The sequence below is a fragment of the Canis lupus genome, chromosome 25 (assembly GCF_048164855.1).
Source record: "Canis lupus baileyi chromosome 25, mCanLup2.hap1, whole genome shotgun sequence".
Classification (NCBI taxonomy): domain Eukaryota; kingdom Metazoa; phylum Chordata; class Mammalia; order Carnivora; family Canidae; genus Canis; species Canis lupus.
Window position 1 is genome coordinate 8,382,240 of NC_132862.1, and position 12,035 is coordinate 8,394,274.

At 45.9% G+C, this 12,035-nt stretch overlaps 1 protein-coding gene and 1 pseudogene across 3 annotated transcripts in view; both read left to right on the top strand.

Annotated features, from left to right (window-relative positions):
• The first annotated feature begins 648 nt into the window (after positions 1–648).
• LOC140616981 (large ribosomal subunit protein uL13 pseudogene) lies at positions 649–1,314 on the top strand (annotated as a pseudogene).
• Positions 1,315–10,698: 9,384 nt separating this feature from the next.
• Positions 10,699–12,035, top strand: part of SCAF11 (SR-related CTD associated factor 11) — a 73,980-nt gene continuing 72,643 nt past the window's right edge. For 2 of the 3 annotated variants that reach the window (XM_072798231.1, XM_072798234.1), the window contains exon 1: positions 10,699–10,961. The gene's annotated coding sequence lies outside the window, so the exon portion shown is untranslated. The remainder of the gene's footprint in view (positions 10,962–12,035) is intronic. The other variant, XM_072798235.1, reaches the window with a different exon arrangement.

The following is a 12,035-nucleotide window of genomic DNA, read 5'->3' on the forward strand; positions in this document are numbered from 1 at the left end:
TCAGTCCCCTTTATATAATAAATATTTTGTTAAGACTTCCTTTACAGTCCTGAAATGGAAGTCATAGATATCTAAAACAAAATATACCTAATTGTAATATTAAAGAGAAATAAAAGGAAAGCAATTTGTAACAAAATTCGTATTTAAAAATGTAAATACTCTAAACACAAAACATACTCTAGAGGGCAGTACCATCCAGGTAAGAACTCATTATCTACAGCAAGCTGGTTAGATAATTTATGATATATCCAAACAAAGAAATGATGTATTTCTAGATCCACTGACATATTATTGAATCAAAAAGCAGATTGTAAAACAGCAATCACATTGATAGTTTTGTTTATGTAAATATACGGAAAAAGGTCTAAAGAGATGCTTACTAGGATGCTGATGACAAGAATTGTCTCTAATGATGAGATTCATAAAGATTTTTGCTTTCTCCATATATATTCAAACTTCTTTGTCTATAAATAAATTTAATAGTTTATGGCAAGTCCCAGTGGGACCATCACAACACAGATCCCATGGGTTCTGGAGTGAGGTCATATCATCTGCAATGGAGTCTTAAATATCTTTTGAATAATTTCTGGCCTTTTCCAGTCAGATGCCAAAGACAGTATTGGGGCTAGTCACAGTACATGGATAGCCATGGCCATCTTCGGTGTTGTCAGGTGAGCATCATGGCTAAGTAGTACTGCCCACCAGGAAGTTGGTAGTCATGCACTGTGAGGGCATCCACATTTCTGGCAATTTCTACAGAAACAAATTGTGGTACCTGGTCTTCTTCCACAAATGCATGAACACCAACTCATCCTGTGAGCCCTACCACTTCCAGTCCCCTGTTACTTCTGGGCCACTGGCTATATCTTTTGGTAGAATGGTACAAGGCATTTTGCTGATCAAGACCAGGTAAGGCCTAGCCACCTTGGACAGCCTCGTGGTATTTGATGGGATCCCACTCCTGCTCCTGTGACCCCTTCCCCATAAGAAGAAAAAGCAGATGGTGGTTTTTATTGCCCTCAAGGTTGTATATCTGAAGCTTACTCAGAAGTTTGCATACCTGGGGCACCTGGTTTGCAAGATTCCCTGGAGGTATAGGCCATGATAGCTATGCTAGAGGAGAAGAGAAAGAAGGTCAAGTTCCATTATGGGAAGAAATAGTAGCTCATGAGGTAGCAGAAACAGGCCAAGAATGTGGAGCAGACATTTAACAAATACAAAGAAGTCTTCAAGACCCATGGACTCTTTGTTTGGATCCCCAAAAGACTATTTCTCATGCTTGGCTTGGCCTTTCCATCTTCCATTGGTATCTAGGATGTGGCAGTCCCAATGTCCAGGTGCCACAGGCAGCCACTTATGAGTGGCCCTGAAAGTGAGGGAAATATCTCCGTCTGGGTAGAGATTTGACTTGTGCATCGGGTAGTTTGAGTGGAAAGTTATGGGCATTGGCAAAAAGCTTCTCTGCTTGGTCAGAGTCTGGAGGGAGAAAGACAGGAGATAAAGAGGTCTGGGAAAAAGGCGTGTGGTTCAATCTGTAAAAGTAGATATGAAATGTGAAGATCTTTGCTTCACACATTAAAGCCCAACAGAGCTTTCATCACAGAAGAGCACTAAACAACTACAAGAAATAGTAACTTGTCCAGATAACATCACCCAGTCTTTTGCCAGCTACTTGGTGGCAAGTTGTCTACCCTGGATTCATTCCATCCTGGAAGTAGTACGTATCTTGACTGGAATACAAAAAATATATTCCAAGTTAGACCTCTTGCCTGAATGGTCTTAACCAGTACCATTGAGGATTTAAAGTGTTTGGTCCAATGACCAGGGAGTTAATACAGTAGTGGACACATGACCATAGGATCCACTGATCTTTTCATAAACTATGCCACCTAGACCAACTATTAGTCTTACTTGTTGAAGATTCAGTTGAGGTGCTAGCTTGCAAAGGATACCTTCTGAGAAGGGACATCATCCTCTAGGACTCAAGGTAAACTCTAAATTGATATTCATTATATGGTACAGGTTCCTCAATAGGGAGAATATATGGGGGTCCAATAGCTGAAGGGTGGAAGTAGGATTATTTCTCTACATTGGTTATCACTGATCCACGTGGGGAATTTTTAACCTTTTTCTCCCAGAGGTTAGGGATGTTGGCTTCAGGAAGAGTCCCGTTAAACCCCCAGCTACTGCTAGATCACTTTAGAATCTTCATTTCAAGAAACCAGCAGGAAAGAATAATTGACCCTGATCTTCACAGCTTATACAATGCAGACAGGAAAGAGTATGTTTGATAATCAAGTAATCCATTTGGGTGTCTTAGTTTCCACTTGACCAATGTAGATGGTACATGGGCAAGTGCAACAGCCACAACTTGAGAAGGACCTGGTGATGAAGGGCTAAGTTACTTCAGAGAAGATGGTCTAGGTCATTGCACTAAAAAAGCACTAAATAGGGACATCTGGGTGGCTCAGCTGTTGAGCGTCTGCCTTTGGCTCAGGACGTGATCCCAGGGTCTGGGATCGAGTCCCACATCGGGCTCCCTGCATGGAGCCTGCTTATCCCTCTACCTATGTTTCTGCCTCTCTCTGTGTGTCTCTCATGAATAAATAAATAAATAAAATGTTTAAAAATAAATAAATAAAAAAGCACTAAATAAACAGCAGGCGAGGGGAATCTAGAACGGGTGGCAGAGAAAGGAGATACTAGCTTCAATTTGGGCCCCCAAAGCAGCTTCAAGGACTGTAGTTAATCCCACCAGCCCTTTTCTAGTGAATTTTTCCAGGAAAAGGGACCCAACAGAACTTCGGAAGAGCTGCTTCTAGAACTTATTATATATAAAGGGGTGGATGGTCATAAATATTGTGGTGTACTGCAGAGATCACCCCATCCAGGACCAAGGTCATTCTATACCAGCTGCTAGAATTACTGGAGGCTGATAGCTTTCAACTGATCATACTCTAGAACTTACCTTTGGCTCAAGGAGGACCTCCTTACTTCTCTGGGTTCAGCCAAAATGATTGATCACTGAGGTAGCATAAAGTCTTCAAAGCTGTCTGTAGACAAGGCTGACACCTTTGCTGGACTGCATCATAGTTTGACTTCTTCCTGTGTCCAATCTTACTTCTTTCACTCATTCCAGAGGTGGATCCCAAGAGCAAGGCCAGTGAAATTTCTGCACCTGAATCTTCATGTCAAAGAGTATTTCCTGGGGAACTCGATCTGTGATGGATTCCCTTCCCTGTGTACCTCATAACTAAGACCTTTTGTATTGTAAGTTTTTTAAAAAAATAAAAGTTGCTTAAATGACAAAGGGGATTTATTGGCTCACATAACTGGGCAGGTATCAGGATTGATTTGATTCAGTAGCTGAATGATGTCAAGGCCCCAGTTTTGCTCCATTTCTCTGCTCTGCTTTAGAATCAGCATTATTCTAAAGCCAGCTTTGTTCACAATGACAGTAACTGCAGTAATTCCAGGGTTTATATTCTCAACCTTCACCATCCAAATGGAAAGAGAGCAGGCTTTTAGCAGCTTTATTTAAAGAATAAGGAAAAATCTTTCTCAGAGTCACTAGCAATTCAAGGTTCACAGACAAATTGGTCAAAGTCTGGGTTTCCTAATCCACTCACTGTGACAAGAGGTATGGGATTATCTTGAGTGCTGGAATTGTTGGTTTGTTTATATCTATGCCTTCCAAAATCACAGGGATGCTACACAAGGGGGAGGTATGAAAGATATGTTGTGGAGACAAACTATATTCATTTGCTAATGCTGCCATAACAAAGTACCACAGACTGGGTGCTTAAACAAGAGAAATATATTTTCTCACAGTTCTGGAGGCTACCAGTCTGAGATTAAGAGGTTGGTAGGGTTGTTTCTTCTGAGGCCTTTCTTCTTGGCTTGTAGATGACCATCTTCTCCCGCCTTTGCATGGTTTCCCCTCTGTGTGCACACATGTCTATGTCCTAATCTCCTCTTGCTGTAAGGATATCAGTCACATTGGGCTTGATACAGTAGCTGAATGATGCAGGCCTACCCTAAAGAACTTATTTTAACTTAATCACCTCTTTAAGAACCTTGTCTTCAAATACATTACGTCCTGAGGTATACTAAACACATGAACTTTTTTTGGGGGCATGATTCAGCCCATAACACAAACTCAACATCATCAATTACATACTGAAATATGTTCATTTGATTGACCGTTGCAATAAACTGTAAACTCTTTAAGGGCAAGAACAATATCTCATTTATACCACCAGTGCCCAGCACAGAGTTTGGTACACAGTAGGTAGTCAAAAGAAGACACAACTGCTTGCTAAGGACTATAAAGAGTTCGTCATACTTGGTAAGTATGAGGTCACTGGTGATTTTTTCCTAGAGCAGTTTCAATGGAATGGTGACCAAATAACCTAATTGTTGTGGGTTTAAGAGTGAATGGACAGGTTCGACGATACAAAAATTAAAACCTTCTTATGACAAAAGGCATCATGAGGAAAGTCAAAAGAGGATTATGAAAAAAATAGTATCTACATATATGGAACACCAGGAGTTAATAAGGCCTAATATAAAAAAGATCAGAAAAATATGAAGACAAACAACTTAATATAAAAACATAAAAAAGACCATGTACAGCCCCAAAATATATGAAAACAAGTTCAGCCCTATTAGTCATCAGGGAAACACTAATTAAAATAATAGTGAGAGATCATTTAATGCACATTGTATGAACAAAAATGTTAGGATTTGTGCTTCAGTCCTGGTCAGAGAATAGACATTCTTCTACCTTTTGACTGGAATGTGAACTGCAATAATTCTACAGGTAATCTGGCAGTGTCTCACTCAAGACATCTTCGGTCAAAAGTAACAGAAAATCCAATTTACAGGGCAGCCCGGGGGGGGGGGGGGGGGGGGGGGTGCGGCTCAGAGTTTTAGCGCCACCTTCAGTCCAGGGTGTGATCCTGGAGACCCGGGATGGAGTCTTGTTGGGCTCCCTGCATGGAGTCGGCTTCTCCCTCTGCCTGTGTCTCTGCCTCTCTCAGTCTCTCTCTCTCTGTGTCTCTCTGAATAAATAAATCTTAAAAAAAAAAAAAAAGAAAATCCAATTTACAACCCCTCTGAGCCAAAAGTTACTTATAGAGTCACATAACTGAAAATCTAGACATAGCTAGATGGAATCTATTTAAATGTTATTAGAATCTAATTTCTTTCCAAGTCTTAGTTCTATCTTCTTCTTCAGTCTGTCTTCATGAAGAGAGCTTACATCCTTACAGCAACAAGTCTAGCAAAGAAGAAAAGTCCTTGATCTCTTATTGTCCTGAAATTGAGTCATGTGCTCATCCCTGAACTACAGAATATTATACCTATGTGATATTATGCTCTTATTGACCAAATGTAGAAGCCAAAGGAGGAGTCAATACCATTGTAACTGCACAGAGTAATTAATAGAGGAGGACTAAATCATCTAAAGAAAATGAGGTGCTGTCACTAGAAGAAGAGGGGATGGGATGGATGTTGGGTGTCAAAACAAACAAGACAAACAAAATCCATATAGATCTTCTACAGGCAGTATCTATTCAAAATGTATACATATCTTTTGCTTCAACAATCTCACTCTAAGGATTTGAGTCTATAGAAAAAAACACACAATTTAAAGAAGCTACATGTATAAGGATACTCATTCTAGCAATGTTTATAATGGCACAAAATCTGGACAAATCTAAATGATCTATTAATAAAGAAATGGCTTAAAAATTATGGCACATTAATAGTATATTGTACAGCTAGTTAAAAGAAGGAGCTAGATAAGAGTATCCATGATAAACTTCAGGAAGAAAAAGTTGCAGAAAAATACATACGATGTAATTCATTATTTGCAAAAATCAAAATTTCTATTAATGTGTTTCTATTACCATTGGAAAAAGTATGGAGAGAGACATTGACCTTTTAACCTTGATTTTACCTAGGATTGAGATAGGGAAAGGAAAACTATCTTTTTCTTTATTTGCTTCTGAAGTATACTTTGTTATACTTCCGTGTTGTCTGAGTTGTTAAAATGAATGTTTGCTGCCTTTTAAACAAGTGAGTAGAAAGTGAAATGAGGAAGTAGTTTTAGATATAAACTATTTTTAGATTTGGAGAGAAGATAAATTAATCTTCAGTAAAGCAGAGATTGAAAATATTGAAGATAGAATAATCCATAGCATGGGCCCTGAGGGGATGGAGAGGATTCATTTCAGAGCAGTCCCCAAAGTACCAGTCCTGGGATGGCTTCACTGTTCCACAGGGAAATGCAAATGAACAGTAAAGTTCATAAAACTTTAGGGTTGAAAGCGCATTTTTAAAAAAGGAATTCAGAGTGATAGGAGATGGGAGGATTTTAAAAATATATATATACTGTTGTCAAGATTAAAAAGTTAGCAGCCCTATGTCAGTTCCTAAAGTGTTGGAAATGCTGATGGTCTATAAATCCCAAAGTCTGTAAAAAAACAGATCTACAGAGCAAGTAGAAAGCTAAGGATTAAGCAAGAGAAGAGCTAGGGCTTCCTCTGTTGTAAAGGAAAACAAGTGTGGGCAGACAGTTACAGACAGACTCGGCAGGTATAGGGGAAAGACGGTAAATAAAAGACTATGGTGAGATCTTTTGCTGGGTTCAGGGTTGAATGGCTCTGCAGGAGTGATTGTGAGGTTGAAACTTGAGGGAAGTGGTAAAAAATGGTAAGAGGTGCTGTGGGGGATGGGAGACCAACCTGAGAGAAACTTGTAGAGTTTTTATATGGAATAATAATATCTGGCTATATTTTGTTCAGATTTGCTCTTTTATGAAATTGCCCTTGGTCCTTTTTGTATTCTCTCCCTCATTTGACACCCTCTTTCCCAACCAGCAGTTTTGGTTTTATTTCTTTGATGACACATTCTTCTTTAGATTGTTTTTGTACTTCTCTGTACTTACTAACTTGTCTCTGAGACCCTGTTCATTCATCTATAACCACCTGACACCACCTCCCAGATAGTAGACACCCAACTGATTGGTGCTGTAGTAAATTTAATTCCACACAGAAAATGATTGGGTAAAAATCAGTATCACCTTGATTAAAATTCTTCACAGTTGTGAAAATAGAGATAAATCATGGGCTTTTTTTTTTTAATTTCTGCAAAACTAACTTTTCCCTATAGTATGTATTTTTCATTCCTTAAAAAGACACTATATATTTGGTCATATTTTCCTTATGAGTCTTAAACTGTACACCCTTGGAATTCATACACTCCTGTTATAAAAATGCCACAGAGATCATTAAAATAAAATTTTCCACTATAATGGATATGAAAACTGAGGACCAGAAAAATTAGGCAATTTGTTCAAAACTGCAAGGGTATCATGTGCAAGTCGATATGAGAATTGCTTCCAACTTAATTCAGAGTCTTTACATGGTGATTCCACCTCTTAATTTCAATTTTATTTTGTATTCAACTTATAGCAGTTAAATTAATAATAGTTATTTTTGGTAAAGCTCTCTTAAAACCAATAGACTATTACCCTTCCTTTTTTTTTTTTTAAAGATGCCAGTATGTGTTTCTGCTGCTGTGTGACATGTTTGATATTTTAAGTGCCTAGTAACGTACAATAAGCCAATTGGGCATTCAGTTGAAGGTTGTTTTATGATGCGTAACATTTGTGTTATTTATGATTATAATCAAATCTAAATGTTGACAGTGATGATTGCTATATATCAATCTTTACTCCTGCATTTTATAGTTCATCACTTATTTAAAACTGTATCTCTTTATTACCCTGTAAATAAAAAATATTGAAACCACAGAGAGAGTAACAAATCCTCACATGCAAACATAACTAGGAGGATGCTGCAGGTAAAGAAATACAGTGTTTTCCCCGGGGAGGCAAGAGATGACCTATTACAGATCACCACCCTCTTTTCTATTTGCACATGAAAGTAGAAACCACTAGTACATTAGCGTTAAGAGCCTTTTTTTCGCTTAAAACATTCTCACATAATACCTAGGAGTCCAACTCTAAAAAAGGTGGAAAATTAATTATCCGCCAGAGAAAATATTTAAAAATTCATATTCTTCAGTATGGAGGTTCCTCCAAAAACTGAAAATAGAACCACCCTATGATCCAGTAAGCACACTATTGGGTATTCACCCCCAAAATACAAAAACAATAATTCAAAGGGATACAGGCACCCCTATGTTTATTACAACATTATTTACAATAGTCAAACTATGGAAGCAACCCAAGCGTCCATCAACAGACGAATGGATAAAGAGAATGTGGTCCATATACACGATGGAATATTATCCAGACCATAGAAAATAATGAAATTTTGCCATTTGCAACATGAATAGAGCTAGAGAGTATAAAACTAAATGAAATAGAAAAAGAGAAATAACATATGATCTCACTCATATGTGGCATTTAAGTAAGCAAAGGAGCAAAGGGGAAAAAGACAAACCAGACTCTTTAACTATAGACAACTAATTGTTACCAAAGGGGACGTGGGTAGGGATTAAAAAGTATATTTATCATGATGAAAACAAAATAAAATAAAATGATAAAACAAGGGAGAAATGGCCTGGGGGGCGGGGGGGGGGTATTCCCATTGTTTAGTTTTGTGGAAATGGTATGGTCTTTTTTAGAATTATAGTTTTTTTTTTTTAAAGGATTTTATTTACTTATTCATGAGAGACACACAGAGAGAGGCAGGGACACAAGCAGAGAGAGAAGCAGGCTCCATGCAGGGAGCCCGATGGTCTCCAGGATCACGCCCTGGGCTGCAGGCGGCGCTAAACTGCTGGGCCACCCAGGGATCCCGAAATTATGGTTTTTTTTTTTAATTTTTTTATTTATTTATGATAGTCACAGAGAGAGAGAGAGAGAGAGAGAGAGAGAGAGAGGCAGAGACACAGGCAGAGACACAGGCAGAGGGAGAAGCAGGCTCCATGCACCGGGAGCCCGATGTGGGATTCGATCCCGGGTCTCCAGGATCACGCCCTGGGCCGAAGGCAGGCGCCAAACCGCTGCGCCACCCAGGGATCCCGAAATTATGGTTTTCTATTGGCAGATATGATCGTTTGACCTTTAATTGAATTTTAAGGACTACTTTTTTTAAACAAATAAATAGATTTTCACATAAAATACCTACAGGAGAACGTTGCCCCGTTAGCCTCCACCTGAAGCTACACTCCTGGAGGTCCTATCCTCTATACACGACAAAGCTACACTCATTCTGTTGGGAGGGCTCGTCACTGTCCTCGTTGACCTTGTAATTTTAGGGCATTCTTCCCTCTGAGAGTGACAGGGAAAGACGTTTCATAAAAATTTTGTTCTTCCAGTGGGGGGGGGGGGAGGGGAGGGGGGGGAAGTGAACTCCTCTAGATCGCGATTCCTTCACATTTTCCAAACACAGCAAAGCCCATCGGAAGCCCCACACCTCGTATCAAAAAAACTGCACAACGTGAACCCCCCGAGACTTTGAGATAGGGACAAGGCTGCCGTTCACACACTCCTCCAGCAACTCCTTGTCGAGTTTTCATGGAGTGACAGGCCCTGGGCCAGGAGCGGTTGTTATCAAAGTGAGACGCTGTCCCCGGGCCCACAGTGGGGTGGTGAGGCGGGCAGCGAGACGTCCGCGGGGGGTGCGCGGGGGGTGCGCGGGGGGAGGGCGCCTGCCGGGGGAGCGGCGCAGCGGAGCCGGGCAGCGAGCGAGCGGGGTTAGGGACGCGCGGCGCAGCTGGCCGGCCCGGCTCCTGGGCTCCTGGGCTCCGCCCCGCGGGGCTGCCGCCTGCGCCAAGAGGCGGCGGGCGCGGGGAGGGCGCTCGGGCGCGCGCAGACGCCGCCCGGAGGGACAACCACGAGGTTGAAGAGTCCGGAGCTTTGAAAAAAGCCGCCGGTGCGAGGGTGAGGCCGCGGCTCCCAGGCCCCGGCGGGGGATCCACGAGGCGCACCTGCTCCCGTCGCGGCGGCCGACCTGTCGCCCTGCGGGGCCCGGAGCGCACGGCCCGCCTCCAAGTTAATCATCAGCAAGTTTCTTTGTTGTTGGAAATAAGACGCGCGGTCGCGCGTAGGCTCCGGGGGCCCGGGGGGAACCTGTCCCCCCCGCACCTTTTAAACGCCCGCGGGGAGGGAAGGAGGAGGCCGGGGGAGGGGGGCTCCAAGTCTCCCGCACGCCCACCTCCCCGGAGGGCGTGTCTCAGGTGAGCAGGACTCGCCCCACCTCCCAGCAGCCGAAGGACGCTCTCCGCTACCCGGTTACCATAACGACAGGGCGGCAAGCGCCACGCAAACCACCTCGCGCCCAGGCCCCCAGGGGCCGCCTGCATTGTCCGCCGCCCGAGCAGCGCCTCCCTCACGGCGCCTGCGCACAGTCCGCAGCGGGGAGGGGGCGGGGGAGGGAGGATGACAGCGCGCGCGAGACGTTTCCCAGAAGCCCGCGCCGCTCGCCGCCCTTCTCCCTCCCGCTCACAGGCCGCGTGACGTCACTCCGCCCGCCACGTTCCTGAGACGCTAAGGGTGGTTTGCCGGCGCCCCCCAGTGGTCCGGTGGAGCGTTGCAGCGCCGCGCGCGGGGGCCCAGCGAGCGAGGCAGGGAGCGCGGCGGGTTGGGCCGCCGCCGCCGCCGCCGCCGCGGCCGCCGTCGTCACCGTAGCGCGCCGACATGTGGCGGCGCGGCTGAGCGGAGGGGAGGGGGGAGGAGGGAGGAGGGGGAGGGCACGCGCGGGGAGGGGAGGGGAGGGGAGGGGAGGGAGGAGGCCAGACAAGGCGGGGGGAGGGGGAGCAGCGGTGGCGCAAGTCGCGCGGAGCAGCGCAGCCCGGGGCCGCTCTCGCCGCCTCCCGACCCGGCGCCCCCGGCGACAACTCCGAGCGGGCCGCGGAGTCCATGTTGGGGAACTTGGCGTCGTGACGGGGACCCGCCGGAGCGAGCGCCTCCACCTCGGCCTGAGGTAAACGCGGGCCGGCCGCGGGGGCGGGCGGGCTCCGGCGGGCGGGGGGCGGGCGGGCGCGCGAAGTTTGCGGGTTGCGCGCGGCCCAGGCGGCGTCGCGCGCCGGGAGGAAAGTTGGAGCCGCCTGTGGAGGCGGGGGGGGCCCCTTGGTCGCCGCCGCCCCGCCGGGAGGCCCCGCTCCGGCCGCCGCGCCGTCCGCACCCCGGGGCCGGGGCCTGGCCCGCGCCCGCCGCCCGAGCCCGCGGAGGCTGCCCGCGGCGCCGCGACGCCCGCCCCCCCGACTTGGGAGACTTGGGAGACTTGGCTTTTGTCAGCCGCGTCCCGGCCCGCGCGTGAGACCAAACTTCACGGCGCCGTGACCTCCGCGCGGACGGGCCGAGGCGGCGGGCGAGGCGGCCGCGCTCCCCCCCTCCCCTCCCCCCCCCGCCCCGAATTTCAAACTCTTCTCCCCCCACCCCCACCCCCACCCCCACCCCCTCGACTTTTCAGCCCGTTTCCTGGGCTGACAACAAAAGGGCCGGATCTGAACTTCTCCGGATGCGTCGCCCTCCCTTCCTCGCTCGCACCTACCGGGATCCCGTTTCTTTGGGGATCGCGCGGGCCGTCCGGCCCCTCCCCCCCCTCACGTATTTTGGAAAACCTGCTTTGGAAGTAAACGCCCGGTTGAAGTAGTCGGGTTAGAATACAGATGGAAGTGTTGAAATCGTGAGAGTTCCCCCCCCCCACCCCCGCCCCCCCTCAGCGGGTTTCTGTGGAGGATTTTCGTAGCGTCCACACCGCGCGGTCTTCCTTAATCCCGGGCCGTGTTAGCAGCTAACGTCCCCGCACGCCCTCCGTGAGCCGAGGGGTTTAGGGGGAAACTGCTCAGGAGGTCCTTAAGGTTTGGCCGGTGGACGCTGGCCTTAGGTTTTCCCATTGTGGGGATTTTTTTTTTTTTTTTTTTAATCCCCCACTGGAAAATCAGGAAAAGCCTAATGAAGGAAGAGATGCAGTTTTCATTCTAGAAACTTAATTCAAGCATGTGGCTCCTTCCCTCAGAATATGGGACGCGAAACATTCTTCAGTAACTGGTGG